Source organism: Neolamprologus multifasciatus, chromosome 4, assembly GCF_963576455.1.
Source record: "Neolamprologus multifasciatus chromosome 4, fNeoMul1.2, whole genome shotgun sequence".
NCBI lineage: Eukaryota > Metazoa > Chordata > Actinopteri > Cichliformes > Cichlidae > Neolamprologus > Neolamprologus multifasciatus.
In genome coordinates, this window is record NC_140442.1 from 26,924,803 (window position 1) to 26,947,876 (window position 23,074).

The window sequence follows — 23,074 nt, forward strand, 5'->3', positions numbered from 1 at the left end:
GACATATAAAAAAAAGGGGAGAGTGTAAAAGGTTAACATATGTGTTTAAGTTGAAATGTGTGTCTGGTAAATCTGGATTACACTAATAGTTAAAAAGTTAGGAGATAAAAAGACTTATGGGGATGTTAGTTCAGTTTATGTCCCCATACAAGGAAAAAAGGGAACACCCCAGTTATATTTTGGTTTTTGTTATATCTTTCAGTGTTGATTCAGTATTTTCTAATTACACTTTACATCTTCCATGGCATTACTTAAAAAATACCACTAGGTGGTGCATAGCGCCCAGGAGGAGCGTAAACCCCCCTGGGAGGCAAATCTGCAGAATAAATCCTGCAGTTGAATTGTAAACGAGTTCATGATCTGTGCCTCTTTATTTCAATACACAGGTGGGTTACTAGTCCTCCAAACGAATAATAGGTAACACAGTAGAAGCAATAAGACTTTTGTGAACCCATGAATGAAAGTATACCGTTATAAGTTAAGTAATAATAATAATAATAATAATAACTTTATTTATAAAGCGCTTTCAAACAAAGTGCTGTACAACTATTTGAAACTAAAAAGATAAAAAAAATATATAAAAGCAATACATAGCAATACAGGTAAAAGACACAATACAAGTTAAAAACAGTAAAAATTTAAAAACTAAAAGCCATAGAATTAAGACATGTAAGATAGGGTGAACAAATGTGTCTTCAGCTTAGTTTTAAAAACCTCCACAGAGCATGCCTGCCTAATATCTTGAGGGAGGGTGTCCCACAGAAACAGGGCACGAAAAGAAAAAGCACGTTCTCCAATTGTCTTTTTTCTGGCTCTAGGAACCTTTAGAAAGGCCAGAGTCCTGAGATCGGAGAGCACGGGATGGAACGTAAAGATGTAAAAGGTCGGAGAGGTATGAAGGTGCCAGTCCGTTTAAAGCCTTGTAGGTGAGTAGCAGGACCTTAAAATCTGCTCGAACCTGACAAGGTAGCCAATGAAGAGAGTTCAGTACAGGGCTAATGTGCTCAAATTTCCCAGTTCTTGTTAAAATGCAGCTGCATTTTGCACCATGTGTAGATCTCTAAAACTTTTCTTTGGTAGCCCAGAAAGAAGAGCATTACAATAATCAATGCGTGAGGACACAAATGCATGGACAAGAAACTCTGCAGTGTCGCTTGACAAAACTTGTTTGATTCTGTCTATGTTCCTCAAATGATAAAAGGCGGTCTTTGTTATCTCTTTTACATGAGACTCGAAAGAGAGCACCATGTCGAACCACCCAAGTTTTTTACCTTGTCCCTACAATTTACTGTCACTGTCATCAATTCTCAAGATGAAATTTTGGGACAAGCGCTGAAATTTGTGTGGCCCAATGACCATCAACTCTGTTTTATCAGTATTTAGGAGCAAGAAATTATCCGATAACCAGCCCTTAATTGCAGATAGCCAAGATTCTAGTTTAGAGACTTCAGCACAATTTCCAATGGTTAAAAGAACAAAGCTGCAGGACATCAGCGTAACAATGAAAGGTTACATTAAAAGAACGTAACAGAACACCAAGAGGCAGCAGGTACATAGAAAACAGCAATGGTCCAAGTACATAGCCCTGAGGGACCCCATGCCTCACTGCACAGGTCTCGGAGAGATCATTTTTAAAACTAACAGTCTGAGACCTCTCAGCCACGATAAAACATTTCCTGTAATTCCAATAAAATGTTCAAGCCTATCTAATAAAATGCAGTGATCCACAGTGTCAAACGCAGCACTTAGATCCAGCAGTAATAAAACTGAAGTGCGATCGTTGTCTGCATTTACCAGCAGATCATTTACCACTTTTACTAAAGCTGTTTCTGTGGAGTGATTTGATCTAAAAGCAGACTGAAATGGTTCAAACAGATTGCTTGTTGACAAATGCTCAGTGAGCTGCTTAAAACTTTTTCAAAGACTTTAGATAAAAAAGACAGATGTGAGATGGGTCTATAGTTTGCCATCATGTCAACATCCAGTCCAGGCTTTTTCAAGATTGGCACTACCACAGCTGATTTAAAACATTCAGGGAAGACTCCAGTTGTCAATGAAGTATTTAAAAGAAACAGAATGTAAGGTCCTAATGCTGACCACAGTTCCTTTATAGCCCAGGCTGGTAGAGGATCCAAAGAACAGGTTGTACATCGAGCTGCTTTTACAACCTTTTAGTTAATCCAGACAGAGAAATAACCTTGAAGTCAGAGAACACTTTATCAACACCAACAGGCAAAGCAGCCGAGTAGTCTAATGAAAAGCTTGAGAAGGGAGTTATCTGATTTCTAAGTATTTCAGCCCTGTCTCTGAAAAAAACGTAAGAAAGTCATGAGCTATCAAATTAGAACAGCAGAGAGTTAACTTACTCTCTGTAAGTTGCGACACTGTGTTGAATAAGAGTTTTGAGTTAAGTACTGTTGAAGTATTGTGTGAGATCGTGATATGAACGTGATCGTGCTAGGCTAATGGACTGGCTAGCGGGGGAAGTGAGCTTCAAGTACCGTAGCGATGCTAATGCACGTTCTCAGTTGTGTGCTCTCTATATGTCTTGTTGAAGTAAGACAGGATGCAAACGCTGTAATTAATGCTTGCATTCTTGTAATTAATGCTTGCATTAATTACAAGCATTAATGCTTGTAATTATATCTATCTATATATATCTATATCTATATCTATATATCTATATATCTATATATCTATATATCTATATCTATCTATATATCTATATCTATATATGTGTGTGTGTGTGTGTGTGTGTGTGTGTGTATAGATATATATGTAGATATAGATGTGTGTGTGTGTATAGACACACCAATATTTTTGAATACACGTGTCCATATTTATGTTTCCAGATTGTTTGTATAGTGCACTTTCTATACCGTGCTCTTTGTACAGTTTTTATTTAGCTGCTTTTGTCTTGCACTGTCCACTTTTTTGCAATGACAATGCAGATTTTCCACTTGTGGGACAAATAAATGCAGATTTGCTGTGTGTGTGTGTGTGTGTGTGTGTGTGTGTGTGTGTGTGTGTGTGTGTGTTTGTGCAACATTGGCATTTGTTTACTCAGATCCAAGGCAGGCCAAACCTCTGTGTTACAACCTACATACAAAAGACACACATTCACAATGTATGGGTACACAAGTCTGTTTTATTTCAAAGTGTTTCAGACTTTACAGCGTTTGCAGACCCAGTGTCCATCATCCCTGCATTTGGCACAGGTGAATTTCTGACATGTTGCACAGGTAAACCTGCTGCGATTCCTGTTGCAGCTCTCTTGCACCTGGCACTGCGTTGTCTTTACAGTCCCTGGCACAGCAGCTGCAGCAGCTTCAGCAGCCTGCCTCTGTGCTAATATTTCCTTGAGCTGCATGAATCGGCAACGAAGTTGCTGAGCTAGAAGACTCAGAAACAATCTTCTTTTGCCTGTCCACCCTGTACATGCCTTGTACAAAATGTAGGCATTCACCGCCGCCAGGTCCAGCATATTGTAGAAAACCGCTACTGGCCATCTGCATGTTGCTGCTCTTACGGAATACATCCACGCCATTTGGTCCAACACATCTACACCACACTGTAAAAGCAGAGAGAGAGAGAGTCATGAGTATATGTTTTTTTCTATAGGCCTGTATAACACACATCAGAAAACATTGTAGCACTGGTGTAAAATTGTACACACATTCACATACCTTCATGTGGTTATAGTCTGTTATCGTGTTGGGTTTCCTCTTTCTGTCGTCACCGATCATCATGTCTTGGTGCATGGAACTTAGAACACACACAGTCTTGTTTTTTTTAGGTGCATAAATTGTCAAGGAGACACCGCCACTTCTAAGCACTGAAGTGGAGAATACCTCTAGCTTTACAGTATCTTTTGCAAGTTGAGGAAGTTCACGCCGGACTTTATTCACCGTGCCCAGTAACGTTGTTTTGCGCTGCAGCAGTCTGTGTGACAGTGACAGTGTAGTAAAGAAATTGTCTGTTGTGACGTTTCTCCCATCATCCAAAAACGGCTCCATCAGTTTCATGACCACGTTCTCTGCCAGCCTCTCTCCCTTCTGACGACTGGGGTCCTTTCCCAAGTAAGGAGATGCACTGCAGACATATTTGGTGTCCAAATCCGTGGCCATCCAGAACTTGATCCCAAATTTGTCTGGCTTGGTTGCAATATACTGTGTGAATGGACAACGAACCTTGGTAGGGAACAGCTGTTCATCTATGGTCATGTGTTCTCCTGGAGTGAAACTCTTAGCACAGTTCTCGTTGAAGCATGTCCAGATGTCGGAGATTGCCGCAAATTTGTCTGTTTTCACCCGTTCGGCCCGCATGTCCCTGTCATCAAATCGAAGGTGTTGCATAATTGAAATGAATCTATCTCGGGGCATTGTCTCTTTGATTACTGGCACCAGAAATCCTTCTGACCAGCAATCCACAATGGCACCAACAGGACACATGATTGCCGTTACAAACAGGATTGAAATGAATGCCATCAGTTCATGAACTGACAAATTCCAGTCCGGCTCTGTTCTGCGGCTTGATGTACCGTGCACTCTCTGATGGTCTGCAGCATTCCCAGGTCTAACAGGCAAAGGAAGCTTTGGAGCACACTTGTAATCTTACGTTGTCAGAAGATAAACAAATAGAGAATGGTAAATTTACATGAACCTCACTCTAAATGGGTTTATATAAAAATCATATGTAATATGGCAATGACAAACCTTAGCAGACTCTGTGGGTCCAGCTTGCGCAGTGAAGCATGAACGATTTGCTACTGCACTGGGCATTCCAATGTCCTCTTCAACCCACACAGTGCCGTCTTTTGCCGTGTGGCTCTGGCTGGGCTTCCCAGTACCACGGGGCCTCTTCCATGGAGGCATGTTGGGTTCTTGTTCCATCTCCTTTTCAGATTCTTCTGAGGAGGTATCAGTGGCCTGCTGGACAAATGAAACCTCTCCTCCATCAGAATCTGCTTCGTCCATTTCCTGAAGCAAGGCCAAAGCCTGTTGCGCGGAGAGGTTCTTCCTGCGTGGCAGTGATACGGAGGCCATCCTGATGTGCGTTCTCAGAAATGCGAACAAGAAATCATTCTCCCGTCTGGGTCAGTCTGCTTTTATGCACAGCACTGTGCTGTAGTCAAGCAATGCCACTCCCTCACATACACAGTGACAATGGAACAATGGAAGATCTGTGCTGAGAGTCAAGGAAGGTGTGAATGTGTGTCCTTTATATTTGCAGGTCAGTCAATGTGTGGGATATTTTGTATAGATACGGCAGGCATTTCTGAAAGTTGTAACACAGAGGTTTGGCCTGACTTGGATCTGAGCACCTCTGAGTGAGCAAATGCAAATGTGCCAGGCCTCAAGGATAATGGGTGGTTTGCACAACAAAAGCTGGAGAAGAAACGAGCTGACGACCTGTGAAAATCTCAGCAGGGGTGATTAACACCTCGGGACTTGCACCAGAAAATAAAAAAGCCAGTAATTCTAGGGGGTGTCGGGTTTAGGGAAGTTACGCAAATTTGCGCAGGTTAGTAAACCTAGTGTTAATGCCCACTCACATCCTGGGCCATCTGACCTCAGGAATTCACATGATAAGGTGGTGCCCGACTGGTTGCCTCTCTTACCTGTGCTCAGTTTTTGACAGTTTAACTTCTTCTTCTGTCTTTATTGTCATTATTTTTATTTTCATTTTGTGTGGTAACTATCTTATTTGTTTTTATTTAACACGGTAGGATGTGTCATCTTGTTTTTAATCCACCTCTTTATTTTTTTAAGTTTTAAGTTGGTAATTTTAATTACCAACTTAAAACTCAGGTTTGAGCTCACCCGAAACCCTGGCTGATGGGGACCCACACCCATTTTCATACTTATTTTACCCTTTGTATATTACGTTTATTATTGTGTCTTTGTCTCCCTCCCTTGTTACCTCAATTCTTGTTTTACTTTCAGGGTTAGGGTTTCTTATGCTTTGTTTTTAGTTTTGCTCCATATGTCTTTTCTTCTGGGATTTAGTTCACCTGTCTCCCATCCTCTCCAGCTGTCTCCATTTCCCTAGTTACTCTTCTGTGTATATGTTGTTGTTCTTGTCGTCAGAGTGTTCCGGTGCTCCTAGCCCCATTGCTTTCTGATCTTCTAATCTGATATCTCTAGGTTTGCCATGTTTTCTAGTTTTGGTTTCCATAAGGTTAACATTTTCAGTTATTCTTTAATACTTTATGTCCCATGTTTTGTATAGTACTGCTATCAGTCCTCAATAAGCAGCTCACTTTTCATTCAACTTCGTCTGCCTTCACATCCTTTGGGTCCTTACTTCTCACATTCCAGCCAAATCAAGGCTCTGCCTCTTTTGCCACGTATATTGTCCTATACATCTCCTTCCAGTTGCCTCTCTATCAACCAGCATGCTTTACAGTCTCTCCTGGCTGGAGTAGGAATCTATGGAAAAATACATCAAAGACTCTCTGGCAGCTGGGATCATTTAACAATCCTCCTCTCCACTGGGTGCAGGGTTTTTCTTTGTTGAAAAAACAAAACAAAAAGATCATGGATTGCTATAGAGGCTTGAATCAGATCAAGAATAAACCCCTTGTCTTTGCGATAACCTCATAATTTGAACCCTTGCATGAAGTCATGTTTTTCACCAAAAGAGACCTTAATTATGGCTTTTGGATTAACTAATTGTTCACACTAGTTTCCATACTTTAATAAATAATGTGCTGAGAGACCTTTTGATCATCTCTTTATTTGTGTTCCTTGATCATATTGTTGTCCTTTTACAAAAGCTTAATTTGACCTCGTAATTTTTCTCAAAAGTTGTCAATGCAGAATATTGTGTAGCAAGCCATAAAGCTAATTCTGGAAGAGTGGAGAGGGCTAAGCAGCCTTTTATGGTTTGGACTGACCACAAACAGAAATAAGACAGACAAAAAGCCATCTTACCTCCAGAATACCAAATGTTTGGCAGATTTCAAACCCCAAGGAATTTGTGTTTCATCTATGAAATGTGTAATGTGTAAACCATTAAACAATACTACGCCTGTTACTATACCCTATAAAATATCATTGGTTGCAAAATGATTCCTGATTTAGTCTTCACTCCTTATTAATATTTTTATAATACAAAATATAATAATAATAATATAAATATATTTAAATTTAAATATTTAAATTTACAAAAATATTTAGATATTTTTAGTGTTACATAACTTTATTAGAAAAGTGTCTGTGACATATTATCAAATGACATTAAATGCATTTTTAATGATTACAGTCATTTCGTATTTATTGTTTAAACTCACTAATTTCTGACTGTCTTTTGCAATAAGCTTTATATAATATTAATTTGCATTGTTATATTATATCCCATTTTATCATATTATATTGTTACTTTTCAGCAGTTTTACCAATTTTGGCCAATAATTTTAAAAATATACAGAACTAGTATTAAATTGAAATTATAAATTATAAATTAAATTACAGTAGCTATTTCCATTGATATATCCCGCACTTTACAGTCTACTAAGAACTGTGAATGTTATAATAAATATTTTGCCAAATATTTGTTTTGTGAAAATTTTCCATAATTACATATCTGTTCAAGTCTTTGTAGAATTACAGAAACTATTTAAAAAACTGCCATCTATAATCATAGAAGGGTAAAGTACTGCACATGCTGATGGATATTATTAATGTTTCAGGCTATATAGTGAGGAAATAATTATTTGATCACCTGCTGAATATGTAACTTTACTCACAAAGAAATGAATAATCTCTTCTTTTTATGGCAGTTTTATGTTAATGAAGAAATTCTCTCAACTCTCAACCAAAATACCCAGGAAAAACAAAAAAACATTGCATGGATGTTTGACTGACTGATATCCATGTCTTTAAGTGAAATAAGTAATTTGATACTCCAGCAAAACATAACTTTGCGCTTAGTGGAGAAACCTTTGTTGGCAAGTTTGTATATGATTGTGGACTGGAGACTAGCTAGTGCATCTTCTTTAACCACACCTTTGTTGTATTGGGTCCATGGTTTTGGTCAATGTCACGCTGGAAGACTAATCCATGATTCATCTTCAGTGTTCTTACTGAGGCAAAGAGAATCTCCAAGATTTTACAGTACGTGGCCCCATACATTAGCCTCTTATTGCAGTGAAGTTATCCTGTAACTTTTTGATAATTTCTCTTCCTCCAAACATGGCAGGCTGAGTTAATGCCAAAGAGCTCAGTTCTCCCAAGCATTCACTGAATCATTTAAATGTTCACTGGCAAGCTTAAGATGGGCCTGTCCACACAGGGGGGATCTTGGGGGCGCAAGACTACAATCCATTATAGTATATTGTTACCAAATGGTGTTCTTAGTGACTTTGGCAACTTCTTTCAGATCATTAATAAGCTCCTTACATATGCTTCTGGGCTAATTTACCGATTCGAGCCCCGGCTTGGACAGTCTTGGTCGTTGTGTCCTTGGGCAAGACACTTCACCCGTTACCTACTGGTGGTGGTCAGAGGGCCTGGTGGCGCCAGTGTCCAGCAGCCTCGCCTCTGTCAGTGCGCCCCAGGGTGGCTGTGGCTACAATATAGCTTGCCATCACCAGTGTATGAATGTGTGTGTGAATTAGGGATGGGTACCGGTATCTGGTGCCATGATGGCACCGGTTCTGACATAAACAGTAGTAACCAGACCGAAAAGCAGCGCACATTTCGGTGCTTTTTTTTTTTCCTGAGCTGTGATACACTTTAGATTCTAGCCAATCATTTTACGTTTCCGAGGATAGTAGGCGGGTCCAGGTACGTACGTTCTTTTAGAGCAGAGCTACAGATTAAAAATGCCCAAGGCGAAGCGGTCAAGCCAAGTCTGGCTGTACTTCACAGCAAAATATGCAAACTCAGCAGCCTGCAACAAGTGCTTTAAGCTGATACTGTCAAAGGAGGTAACACCTCAAATCTGATGAAACACCTGGCGACACATAGCGTTTTTTTTAAAAGCCGAGAAATGCGCCGTATTTGATAGCTTGCTGCAAGACCTCACACCGTGCACATCTACTGCGGGTGTGGTGCCTGTTATCGGACCCGGAGTTTGCAACATCCCCCAAAAACCCGAAGAGTAGAGTCCTGGCCCCTAGCCCTGCCAGGGTAGCAGAAATGATGACGGATGATGATGGCAGCAGCAGCCATTCTTCTCTGCGTGAGTAGCTTAATGTTGTTCGTGTGTAATTTACGTTGAGTAGGCTAACCACGTTATTACATTAATGCATGTAAGGTGAACTAGCAAACATCATCATAGGTACATGCGGCTGTCTTCTTGTTTGATGGCAGATACTCCCTTCACCCTGGCCAAAAAGGCTAAAATGACCAAAGAAAAAGTGGAAAACAGTTAAACACGAGAGGTTTTTGGACCAATTTTGTGTTCTCCATTCTTTAAGCACCGGTTTGAACACCGTTTAAGCACCGGCAGTTTCAAAAGTACCGGTTTGGCACCGGTATTGGATAAAACCTAAACGATACCCATCCCTAGTGTGAATGGGTGGATGACTGGATGTGTAAAGTGCTTTGGGGTCCTTAGGGACTAGTAAAGTGCTATACAAATACAGGCCATTTACCATTTTCATTTGTTTGGTTTTCAGTTGGTTAATATTCATAATTTTTGACTTTTTAGTTTTGCTATTTTCTGATTAGGGTCATAGATCACAATAAATTCTGTCCTGCCTGCATCTTGTCAAGTCTTCAATCTGTCTGTTTTTTTGTCACTTCCTGTTTCATTTTTTTTTGTCTGTGTTTCATGTGCATTTTGTTTAGTTTTGCTTTCCTCATGTCCTCAAATTTAATTCTTACAAGCTGTTTCCCCACCTGCTTCCTATGCTTTCATTATCATGTGTGCCTATATATGGTCTGTATCTCACTGAGTTCTTTTTCTTGTCTTCTTTCATCTCTCAGTGCAGTGTATTCCCGGTCAGCAATGTTCCCTCTAATTTTTCATGTGTCTGAGCAAACGCACAAACTCCCTTGGACCACTGTGAGCAAAAGTAGACGTGTGCACTGTGGTCACGCCAGCATCGAATCCATCCAAGTTACATGGTTTATTAAAATAATCAAATTACAGCATTTACATTTATGTTAGTGTAACGCAAAGTTATTTAAGGGCTGGTTTTATTGCAATGGGTGAGTTTACTGACTGACGCGCAGAAGAAATAGTTCTTTATGGAGCCTACACTGTAAAAAAAAATTCCGTAGAAAAACGGAAAATGTCCTGGTAATTTTCTGCCAGTACATTTTCTGTTTTTTTACGGACGTTTGACGGAGTTTTCTGTAAATGATAAAACGGAAGATTCTGTAGATTTACAGTATACTCTCTGTACTATTTACGGACATTTCCTTCAGCTATAAAATGGAAAATTCCATTTATTCACAGTATATTTTCTGTATCATTAACTGATATTTTCCGTTAATAGAAAAATTGAAATTTCTGTTTATATTACTATTTCCAAGCACTTCTTTTCACTGTAACTCATTAAATATAGTTCTTTATATCCTTAAACGTATATTTCTATGCAATTACAACCTAGTACACCATGTACTCAAAAATTTACAAATTAAAACTTAAATTAATTTGTGCTTCGTACACAACAACATTGGTACAATGAATGTTAAATATTCTTTTATTCTCCTTAACTCAAACACATTATAAAATATAATGACAGCATCCATCTTGTCATAAAACGACTAAACAGCTGATACATGAACAAAATAACTCACAAGTTTTCAAATTTGAGCATTTTTATTTCCTTGGAATCAGGTTGCCCTCATGTAAATGTGTTTATTTACATTCATTCAAGTGGCTACCAAGTGTTTTCTTCAAACAGGACACCTGACAAACAAAAAATGTCATATTTAACGATATGTTCATATTTAATAATATCCAGAGTACCTTTTAGTTAGAATCACTGCCTTGTGGTAGTTTTGCCTCAGCCAAATGGTTAAGGTGTGGTTTACATCCATGTCTGTCCACTTATGATACAGTATACACATGTAGTCAGTTATAGCCAAACACCTTTGATTACTGAATTACATTCACTTCATTAATGAAGTGAATGTAATTCACATTTGTGTGAACATTTGTCTGAGATTAACTCTTTGGGGTCTTTACCTTACATACTATAACATACTTGAGTCAAAATTTGTTGACTGTTTAAGTGGTGCCAAAACTGAACAGATCTAAAGAAGATGTTCCTGAACTTTGGGTTTATTCGAACAGGATGGATGGATAACCACAGGACTTTTCCCCATATGATAACTAAAACACAAAATAAATTAAGACAGATTACTGTCCCAAACTTAAAGAGAAAAGTGTATTTACTGGACTTGTTTTGTCAGTGAGGAGCAAAGTACAATTAGTAGTGCTTGTTCTGATGAAAAGTTAAACTGTAAACAGCAGTGTAGTGAATAAGGATCTGTGTCCACGAATCCTCAGCAATGACAACACTTAAACATCATAGTTCAAAATCCTTAATGCACACCTTTTTCTCCACAGTGTTCAAATGCTCTTAGCTGTTTAAGTAGAGGAAAAGTCTGACATATTTCATGACCATTAGATGTTAGACAAGGCTCTGAAAACAAGGTTACGGTTACAAACAAAAACCTCTGCTTGTGCGCACAGACCCTAAATCACAACAAATAAGACAATAGTAAGACAAATTACTACAAAGTCTTGTTACCACTCTTCATATACCAGTGTGACAAAGTCCTGAATGCAGCCTGCATGTTAGTACATCAAGGTCCATCTGACCTTTAAATAAAATACACTCAGCTTTTCCTTGGATTTTCAGAGTTGCTCAGTTCATACAGGAACTGCAGCAGTCGGGGTTAACGTGTCGCTGTGTTGCTCCTCCATGTCAGCCATTGAGACTAGTCGCAATTTATTCTGAGGAAAAAAAGAGAAACAACAAGACATTTTTAAAAAGTTTGTATTTTTATATTTTTTTTTACCTAGAACATAAACAACATAAACAAAAAAGGATTAGGGCTGTGCGATATGACGATATATATCAGATGACGATATAAAAATGTCTATTGTTTCATATTATACACTATTGTTTGTTTTGTGGTGTTGCAAAATAAACTCTTTACGGCAATATTTTTTTCATGATTTTGATGGTCACTGTAGTTGCTATATTATTTCTTAAAGTTCTCTCTTTCTCTTATACTTACAATAACCACACTATGGATGGACAAGTGACTGTTTTTACGCGTACTTTCGTTACCAACAATGACGGTAAAACCATTGTGTGGCTCCACTGTCCGCTTTTTTATTTTCCACATAAACCTTTCACAATAAAGCTCAAGTTTCTGTTGAGACTTTTCAAAATAAACTGAAATGATATACATTATTCTCAAACAAATTTTCAGAATATGCATCAAACAAATGACCTCAAATAAAAACATGAAGTGACTATAAATGGCGCTTACAGTCACCACGCAGATGAAGGCACAGAGAATGCCAGCATGGCCAGCAAGGATGAGGCAAAACCAGCTAGCTCCAAACAGAAGGACCAGGTCAAAACAAGTCGAGGACCTTATTGTTAAACGAGGGGCAATGGAAATGGTTTGGTTATGAAAAGTCTGACACGCCCCAGAAAACTGTACTATGCAAATTATGCCACAAACTGGTCCCCACCACCACTCAAACACGACAAACCTCTTTAACCACCTACACAAGAATCACATGAAAGAGTTTTGAGAGAGTTTACGAATGAAAAGCAAAAAAGAGCTGTCAGGTGCTCAAAATAATCCTCAGACTCAAACGTTAGAACAGGCTTTTCCTCGCAGCACGCAGTGTAATAAATACTCGGAAAGAAAATGGCGGCCATTTAAACTTATGTCTAAATATGTATAGTTTCACGCATCGGTCAAAACACTCAACTCCAGGTACACGACGCCCAACTGAAAACACTTCACATAAGTCGAGTTGCCCGAGAATCACAGAATTTACAGAAAATGCACTATTTTGTGATATATATCGTTATCAGGAGAGAAATGTCTTATATTGGGATATGAGATTTTGGTCATATCACACAGCCCTACAAAGGATTATAATTCACGTAGAGTTGCATACATATAACACCATTCGGTTGCAACAAAAGCAGTTTATAATTAAAGTAACATACATACCTTGAAAAACTAAATCAACCACAACATTAAACTCACCTTGTTTCTGTAGAGAAGGTGATCAGGGTTTTTCTTCATTTCCTGAGACCAGCTGCTCTGGATCATCACCAGCTTGTATCTTCATCTTTTTTTTCCACTCGGGGAAGTCTTTCCTTTTCTTGGCCATTGCTCTGCACTGGAAAACCAAAGTGTGTGATCAAAGGTGAAATAAGGGATATTTTTCCACTGCAGGACTTAGAGTGCTTCAAGTAGTGATAGCTGTTGATCCATTTCTCAAATAATCTATAAGGATCTGGATTTTTAAGAAAGATACAAATATCTCTGCTTATGTTTGGCTAAAAGCTTGATATAGACACAAAAGTTTATAATATGTCAGCATCCCCCACAAGGCATATAAATACCCCGCACACCAGCACGGCACTTACATTATAGTTCAATCAAGAAATAGTTATTATTGATTTATTATTGAATTTTTTTTAGTAATAATTATTAGTATTTAATCACATTAGCACAGTGGGTGACAAAAATATTCCACATACTAGAAATGCTGCTCAGCATTTCATAAATGACATTTTCAACAAATGTTGGAGTAAAAACACAGTTACAGGGAAAATGTGTCTGTCTGTAAATATTAACTAAACATTTCTATGTGCTACAAAATAGACATAATTGTAAATGTGCTGAGGTGAAATTATACTTTCAATAATATTACCACTACAGTCTGTTAACCACCGAAATAATCTATGCTGGTCAGCTAGCTAAAAGTATTTACTTTAGCAGCCCAAATCAGAGGCTAACATTAGCATTTGCTAGCGTCAGCCAGGAAGGTCTGAGGCTTAAACTAGGGTTAGTGTAACTTTGCCTGAAACCCTTTAAAGTGTACAGTAGAGCCAACTGTAAAACACAGGTATTGATACAGTACTTATTAGAGTCCTAGAATAATTTCTAGAACCATAAATTTCTCACTTTTCCCAGTTATCCACATGCTGACTTTCGCTAATTAGCTAGTTAGCAGTCACAGCTGTGTAATACCCAGAGAGACACAGACAGCTAACTATAATATGAAAACTTGTTCAGCCACTGAAGGGCAAAACTGGCGGTATCACAGTAAAAATAATTTTAACATTAACTAAAATGGAAAGCTTAAGTCATGTTAAACCTAAATAACAATTATTTTAAAAAATGAGTCAGCAAAATATTCCTGACTTGTCTGGAGACAGCCGAAACCAGTTAACAAATAAATTAACATTTCTTTCTAAATAAAAACGTGGAGTCTTTTAAAAAACATTATTTTAATAAAAGGAAACATGAGTTTTAATACTTACCACAGAAATTTGAAGGCAGTTTCTCCAACTTCAGAGTCCAAAATCCAGATGAAGCCTGAAATAAGCCTAATGGCTGCTCTTGCGCTTACTTTTCCCTCCTTTTCGGGTTCTTTTTCCCACAATGCATTGCAGTAGTTGAGAAATACAGAAAAATACCTGTAAATTATTAATACGGAAAATTCCTTCACGTTTATACAGTAGATTGCACTGTATTTTTACGGATTTTTTTTACAGTGTAGATGGTGTGAATGACGAGACCAAAGACTGCAATATCTTGTACCAAAAATATATTGAATAAATTGGGGAAAGGGGAAGTGGAACAAAATAATTAATACAACACACAACATAAATAAATGCCCACAATTAATTAATAAATTAATGCTTTGATTCTCTGTACAAGAGTCCTTTTGTTAAGTTTCTTTTTTTAAAGTTCACTTTTTTAAGGAATTCCTCCTTAGGGTCCAGCTTCATGTAATGGGGAAATATGTCCGTAATCCAAAGACTGCAATGTGGGGGAAAAAGAATGGTCCTACCAGCTCGCCACTTCAATATGAAGAAGATCAATTCAAGGGGGGTGGGGGGAAGGAACCTGACTTGTAGGCCAGAAAAATGTCCATTAGCACATCAAGTTCAATTCAATTTACCGGTAATCAAATACATTTTTCTGCAGTTCTATGCAACAATGCAAATCATGAATTATCATCATCAGTCACAAATGTACAACAGTTAAATTATTAATCATCTGGGCTACGTAGCTTAATCCACACATTCCAGTAGCGTTCACTACAAACAAATACAGAAACAACAATAAAGAAAAACTACTGTCTAACAGACAGCATAGCCAAATTCAAGGCAACACATAACGATAATCATTCAATTGCACTTTTTTTCAAAGTAAGCCCACTTGAGTGCTTAAGGAAATAAAAGTGTTCAAAAATAGAACCTTTCGAATCGGAGTTCTTCCCATGGTGGGAACGCCGCCGAACAAAGTCATTTTTTAATAAACGATCGACTGGTTACTGACAACTAAAAAGGTTGTTATTGGTAGATGTTAAGGACACTTACTGCTGAGGTGATACAATTTTATAGACGGATTTAGGGGAGTAAACGCTTTGTTTTCCAACACCGTTCTAAACGCCAGAAGCTTACAGCCACAGCAGGAGTCGAACCCGCAAGTATCCCTCCACAGCCGGTTTTCATATTTGCCGCGATGTGGAAGGAGCAAATCAGGAGAAGGGGATCAAATCAGCTGACGTGGGTCTTGCAACTTGTGTCTTGCGTAGTTGATATGGGTTACATTAGACTACTTTAAATTAACTGCTTTAGCCCACTTACAATGAAAATTTACAAACATCTTGTTCATGACCTGTGTACTAACAGTAACAGTATTGGAAGTAAAAATAACTTGAACTCCAATTTTGAAAACACAACTTTCTTTTATATATATATATATATATATATATATATATATATATATATACACACACACACACACATATATATATATATATATATATATATATATATATATATATATATATATATATATATATATATATATAAAGCGGACTTGTATTATGAGTATGAGTCTGTGGTCTGGGAGAGAGTCCTGTAACTCTCTGTCTGCAAAATACAGTATATAAAGACCAATGTTGGGCAATTAATTATATAGTTACTTCTTAAAAAAGTTTTACAAACAACAAAGTTTTTTACAGCTGTTTACCTAAAAATGCAGCCAAGGCGTTTTTTAAACAAACATTTCAAAATATTTACAGAACAATCAGCTGTTCTGCATCAAATTTGATGCCACACAAATTATTTGTGTGCCACTCCAAAAACTAATTTCTGTCCACTATGAGATAAAGGAGAACAACAGCCTGATACCTGCAGGCCTGACAACAGGAGATGTATCACTCCTGTAACACCTGTAACATTCAGCAGTCGCCTCATTGTTCTGACACACACAATTAAACTATTGAATACACTACACACTAACTACATAATATTTGTGCTAAACGTCGCAAATCTCTCACATCTCAAAACCGCCATCACTCCTAAAACTTCCTCCCCGTTTCTTAACAACTAAATGCCATCTTTTGATTGGTCGACATGGTACATTTTTCGACCAAAGGGAAAGGGTGGGGGGTGTTTTGGTTTAATCTTTGCTCACAGGCGGAGAGTGCTTTCGAGCGATTTCCTTATAAAACGCCGTTTTTACCGTTTCTTCCTGCAGTAAATATAAACAACAATAGTAATCAGGAAGAAAACCAAACATTGCATATATTTTTATCATAACTCTGGTTTTACGTGGCGTATCAACACAATTTAAAAACTGGTATAAAGTCCACACTTTTTCCGTCAATTGTCCCGTCTGTTCTGCTCACATCTCCAATGGTTGTACACGTTGTCATTAACATGGCTTCACTCCACATCAGCCACGCCGCTTTGCTAGCTAAAACACCGGTGTCGGCACATAAGGACGTTGTCATAGCCAGTGGCGGTCCTAGCCTGTTTGGCGCCCTGGGCGAACACTCCCTCTGCCCCCCCCCCCCCCCCACACACACACACACACAACATATTGAGGATTGTACATTAACATAAAACTGTTGTACACACACACACACACATATGAAGAGAGAGAGAGTATGCATGTGCAAACGGCTACCAAACAGCCATCATAATTCGTTACACAATGAGAACAGGACAAATCAACAATTGTCAATGACTAATTAATGCATTGTTTGGAGTTTAGTCTGTTACTGTTGCTATTTTTACCATTTCTTCTTGGAGCAACTGTAACACACATAATTTCCTTAGGGATTAATAAAGTATTCTGATTCTGGTTCTTCAGGATGACCTGCCATTATCCAATGACACATCTGCTTACCTGCATCTTTTGCTCGTTTCTCCTCCTCTTTTTTCTCTTTTTTCTAAACTGAGGACCTGATGGCTTTGAACTTTTCTTGTCCATCTTCCATTGCTTTTAATTTTGCACTCCAGTATGAACACCCATCTCAACCCAAGGATCACCACAACATGATCTAACAGACCTACACCTTAGTTCACAGATTCTTTGACTTCAGCAGCGAGCAGGCGCACCGAGGGCTCTCGCGCTCACTTTTCGTGTATAGAATTTTGAAAAAACATCGGTGCAAATTATAACTCTGTATCATGATGTCTGGTGTTTTCGTGTTTATTGGTTTGTTTTTATTTTGTTTTATTTTGCGAGTTGGTTATTAGATTGCTCCAGCCGGTCAGAAAATCCCCTGCCGCCCGGCCCTCTCCTCCCTGCGCTGCAAGCAGCAGGCGCACCTCGCAAACGAAGGGCGCCCTTACTCCCAGCAAATGGGCGATAGAAAGGCGATCGGTGCCTGTGACATTCCCAATATGCGCTGGTTGACGTCGGGGCAGCATGAGTACGAGCATTTTTCTTTTTTTTTGCCGATGCCCGTGATGCCGCCCCCCACCACGATGCCGCCCCGGGCAACCGCCCGTGTCGCCCGTATCTAAAACCGCTACTGGTCATAGCCTGTCAATGACGTTGATTAGCTGCGCATATACGTGAATGTAAATCGCGTGATTGGCTGGACTATGGGATACGGTGGCATCGTTCTAATCCCATACTGGCGCAACGCGGATTTTTTTCTGCGCAGAGACCGTGCCATCAGTGCACAATTGCGCACGCGGGCAGCTTAGAGGGAACATTTCCTGTCAGTGTGTTTTGTCTGTATTGTTCCTCCTGAATCTAATATTCAATTAACCGAAAACCTCTGCTTTTTAGTACTTTGGTAAAAATCTTCCCAGGCAGGCTAAGAAGTGTGATTCCCTCTATGCCCACTCTCAGATTCACTTTGTCTAGGGTTTATTTCTGAGATACACACAACCCAGGATTCAAATAATGAATACATAATGGGCTTGGATTTACAACATTATGAATGAAATGTGCTCTATTTGTAAGTAGCAGCCCCCCCTCCCCTTTCGACGACTTGTGTGAGACTTTAAATCATCAAACTGTAAATTTAAAAGTGTTATTGATCCCTTTACCCCGAGTCCTAAAGTGTATATTTATTTTCTTACTCTTCTTATATTTATTGTTTGTTTACTTGCACTGCTGTAACTGGAGCCTCGTCGTCTCGTCTCTCTATATTCAATTCAATTCAATTCAATTTTATTTATATAGCGCCAAATCACAACAAATGTCGCCTCAAGGCGCTTCATAGATACAGAGAAAAGCCCAACAATCATATGACCCCCTATGAGCAAGCACTTTGGCGACAGTGGGAAGGAAAAACTCCCTTTTAACAGGAAGAAACCTCCGGCAGAACCAGGCTCAGGGAGGGGCGGCCATCTGCTGCGACCGGTTGGGGTGAGAGAAGGAAGACAGGATAAAAGACATGCTGTGGAAGAGAGACAGAGATTAATAACAGGTATGATTCAATACAGAGAGGTCTATTAACACATAGTGAGTGAGAAAGGTGACTGGAAAGGAAAAAAGGAAAAAGGAAAAATATATACTGGACTGTATGTAGTGGAGATGACAATAAAGTTTACTTTGACTTCAGCAGCGAGCAGGCGCACCGAGGGCTCTCGCGCTCACTTTTCGTGTATAGAATTTTGAAAAAACATCGGTGCAAATTATAACTCTGTATCATGATGTCTGGTGTTTTCGTGTTTATTGGTTTGTTTTTATTTTGTTTTATTTTGCGAGTTGGTTATTAGATTGCTCCAGCCGGTCAGAAAATCCCCTGCCGCCCGGCCCTCTCCTCCCTGCGCTGCAAGCAGCAGGCGCACCTCGCAAACGAAGGGCGCCCTTACTCCCAGCAAATGGGCGATAGAAAGGCGATCGGTGCCTGTGACATTCCCAATATGCGCTGGTTGACGTCGGGGCAGCATGAGTACGAGCATTTTTCTTTTTTTTTGCCGATGCCCGTGATGCCGCCCCCCACCACGATGCCGCCCCGGGCAACCGCCCGTGTCGCCCGTATCTAAAACCGCTACTGGTCATAGCCTGTCAATGACGTTGATTAGCTGCGCATATACGTGAATGTAAATCGCGTGATTGGCTGGACTATGGGATACGGTGGCATCGTTCTAATCCCATACTGGCGCAACGCGGATTTTTTTCTGCGCAGAGACCGTGCCATCAGTGCACAATTGCGCACGCGGGCAGCTTAGAGGGAACATTTCCTGTCAGTGTGTTTTGTCTGTATTGTTCCTCCTGAATCTAATATTCAATTAACCGAAAACCTCTGCTTTTTAGTACTTTGGTAAAAATCTTCCCAGGCAGGCTAAGAAGTGTGATTCCCTCTATGCCCACTCTCAGATTCACTTTGTCTAGGGTTTATTTCTGAGATACACACAACCCAGGATTCAAATAATGAATACATAATGGGCTTGGATTTACAACATTATGAATGAAATGTGCTCTATTTGTAAGTAGCAGCCCCCCCTCCCCTTTCGACGACTTGTGTGAGACTTTAAATCATCAAACTGTAAATTTAAAAGTGTTATTGATCCCTTTACCCCGAGTCCTAAAGTGTATATTTATTTTCTTACTCTTCTTATATTTATTGTTTGTTTACTTGCACTGCTGTAACTGGAGCCTCGTCGTCTCGTCTCTCTATATTCAATTCAATTCAATTCAATTTTATTTATATAGCGCCAAATCACAACAAATGTCGCCTCAAGGCGCTTCATAGATACAGAGAAAAGCCCAACAATCATATGACCCCCTATGAGCAAGCACTTTGGCGACAGTGGGAAGGAAAAACTCCCTTTTAACAGGAAGAAACCTCCGGCAGAACCAGGCTCAGGGAGGGGCGGCCATCTGCTGCGACCGGTTGGGGTGAGAGAAGGAAGACAGGATAAAAGACATGCTGTGGAAGAGAGACAGAGATTAATAACAGGTATGATTCAATACAGAGAGGTCTATTAACACATAGTGAGTGAGAAAGGTGACTGGAAAGGAAAAAAGGAAAAAGGAAAAATATATACTGGACTGTATGTAGTGGAGATGACAATAAAGTTTACTTTGACTTCAGCAGCGAGCAGGCGCACCGAGGGCTCTCGCGCTCACTTTTCGTGTATAGAATTTTGAAAAAACATCGGTGCAAATTATAACTCTGTATCATGATGTCTGGTGTTTTCGTGTTTATTGGTTTGTTTTTATTTTGTTTTATTTTGCGAGTTGGTTATTAGATTGCTCCAGCCGGTCAGAAAATCCCCTGCCGCCCGGCCCTCTCCTCCCTGCGCTGCAAGCAGCAGGCGCACCTCGCAAACGAAGGGCGCCCTTACTCCCAGCAAATGGGCGATAGAAAGGCGATCGGTGCCTGTGACATTCCCAATATGCGCTGGTTGACGTCGGGGCAGCATGAGTACGAGCATTTTTCTTTTTTTTTGCCGATGCCCGTGATGCCGCCCCCCACCACGATGCCGCCCCGGGCAACCGCCCGTGTCGCCCGTATCTAAAACCGCTACTGGTCATAGCCTGTCAATGACGTTGATTAGCTGCGCATATACGTGAATGTAAATCGCGTGATTGGCTGGACTATGGGATACGGTGGCATCGTTCTAATCCCATACTGGCGCAACGCGGATTTTTTTCTGCGCAGAGACCGTGCCATCAGTGCACAATTGCGCACGCGGGCAGCTTAGAGGGAACATTTCCTGTCAGTGTGTTTTGTCTGTATTGTTCCTCCTGAATCTAATATTCAATTAACCGAAAACCTCTGCTTTTTAGTACTTTGGTAAAAATCTTCCCAGGCAGGCTAAGAAGTGTGATTCCCTCTATGCCCACTCTCGGATCCCCTTTCTTCACGACTGGAACCACCAAAATGCTTCTCACTTCCCTCTATTCATCTCTATTGCAGTCATAATCATCTCTGTCTGACTTTTTGTATTTTTACTTTTTATTATAATGCCCCAGTCTGCCAATCCAGAGGCACTGCCCCTGGTTGCCATGTGATGTTGCAGAGACATGTCACACAAGACAGCCCTAACATCCATAGCCTAAGGAACTCCAGGAGCCCTGCCACAAAGGAGATGTTTAACTACCTTAGTGACCTCGCCCCCAGTGATGAGCTAGTTGTCCCCCTCATCCCTGGACTCTGCTTTCTCTGCAGAAACCATGTCAGTTGGCATTAAGGCGGTCCTAGAAGGGCCTAAAGGACACACAGGCAGCATTTATGGACAAGAGTACTTTTATTGGCCTCCACAGCAACAAAACAACAATATTAACAATAATATTGATATATCCAGCTCATCCCTGCTTCCTCTGGTCTCAATGGGCTACTAAACATTGGGGACATCGTCAGGAGATTAGTCCCAGCTGCTCTGGCAGGCTCCCTGGCAATAACCCCAGGAACCTGCTGCACCATGCTTCCTCTGCAGCAGAGCCACAGACCACATCTCTACCACATCTTCAAAGTATTCCTTTCACCACCTAACTTTATCCTCAGTTGCATGTTTCAGCCACCACCCGAGCTGTGTGCTGATTGGCCTGCAGGTACCCATTACCTGCTTCCAAAGTTAGACAGGCTAGGTTTAGGCTAGGACTCATTTTGCTTGATGGCTTTCTTCACTTCACCAGTTTTGGGTCAGAGGATGAAGACAGGACAAAAGACAGTGTGCAAGAGAGACAGCGGACAATAATAACTAATGATTAAATGTATAGGGGGGTATAAACACATACTGAGCGAAAAAGCGTGAGTGAGGAAGAAATAATCAGTGTATGTTGGGAATCCCCCCTGCAGCCTAGGCCTACTGCAGCATAATTATGGGAGGATTCAGGGTTACCTGATCCAGCCCAACTCCAATGTAAAGTAAGATGGGCTGGAAATTGAGTGATAGCATTAGTGCCATACACATTATTATATCATCAAATATAATTTAATGGTCTTTATAAGCTTAATTTCCCTGTTTGAAAAATAGTTAATACAAAAATAAATTTAGGTTACCATTCAGTAATTAGTCACATAATACAATCTGTTTGAAGGCTGTACATTAAGTTAACATTTTGCCAATTTGCTCACTGTATTCCAGGGTAAATTAATTTGATCCGATTGACATTGTTTGGGATAACATATTTCAGCACCAACTGCATTAACTGTCATTTTTGCTCAGCTTCCTTGTGACACAAAAAAGCAAAGGAAGGGAGCTGCACTTTTGCAAGATTTCAAGGTCAAATGGACCCCGGCTGAGGTGGGGCATTGTGGGTTTCCCAAGTTTATAGGGCCCAGCTAAACCCTGATTGGTAAGGCTTTTTCTGACTGCTTCTGCTCTTCTTTTCTTTGATTGGACAGCCACTTGTTTTTCACAGAAAGACGCTTTTATGGAGCCACAGCCTGCTGACGGGCAGCAAGCGTGTGTTCAGCAGACTTTAATTGTCTGTCAGTGGCAATAAAAAAGCCCGGGAAATATAGAACCATAAAAAGAGCTGCAGGCTGGAGCCCAACGTGTCCTAGGAGACTGAAATGAAGAAAAAACAGGCTGAAGGTTGAAGGTGAATAACTGGATGCATTTTAGCTTGAAAATGACTAGGTGTAAGCATTCAGCATTTTCATAAAAGATGGCTTCACATACAGATAA

At 39.9% G+C, this 23,074-nt stretch overlaps 2 long non-coding RNA genes across 2 annotated transcripts in view; one reads left to right on the forward strand and one right to left on the reverse strand.

Moving 5' to 3' along the window:
• LOC146520668 (uncharacterized) overlaps window positions 1–23,074 on the forward strand; it is a 489,613-nt gene that overhangs the window by 152,108 nt on the left and 314,431 nt on the right. The gene's annotated exons all lie outside the window — the stretch shown is intronic.
• On the reverse strand, window positions 10,640–14,720 carry LOC146520674 (uncharacterized). Its single transcript, XR_014873908.1, has 3 exons — window positions 14,489–14,720; window positions 13,203–13,338; window positions 10,640–11,919 (listed from the first exon to the last, which is right to left on the reverse strand). It is a non-coding gene; the product is annotated as an uncharacterized LOC146520674 (long non-coding RNA).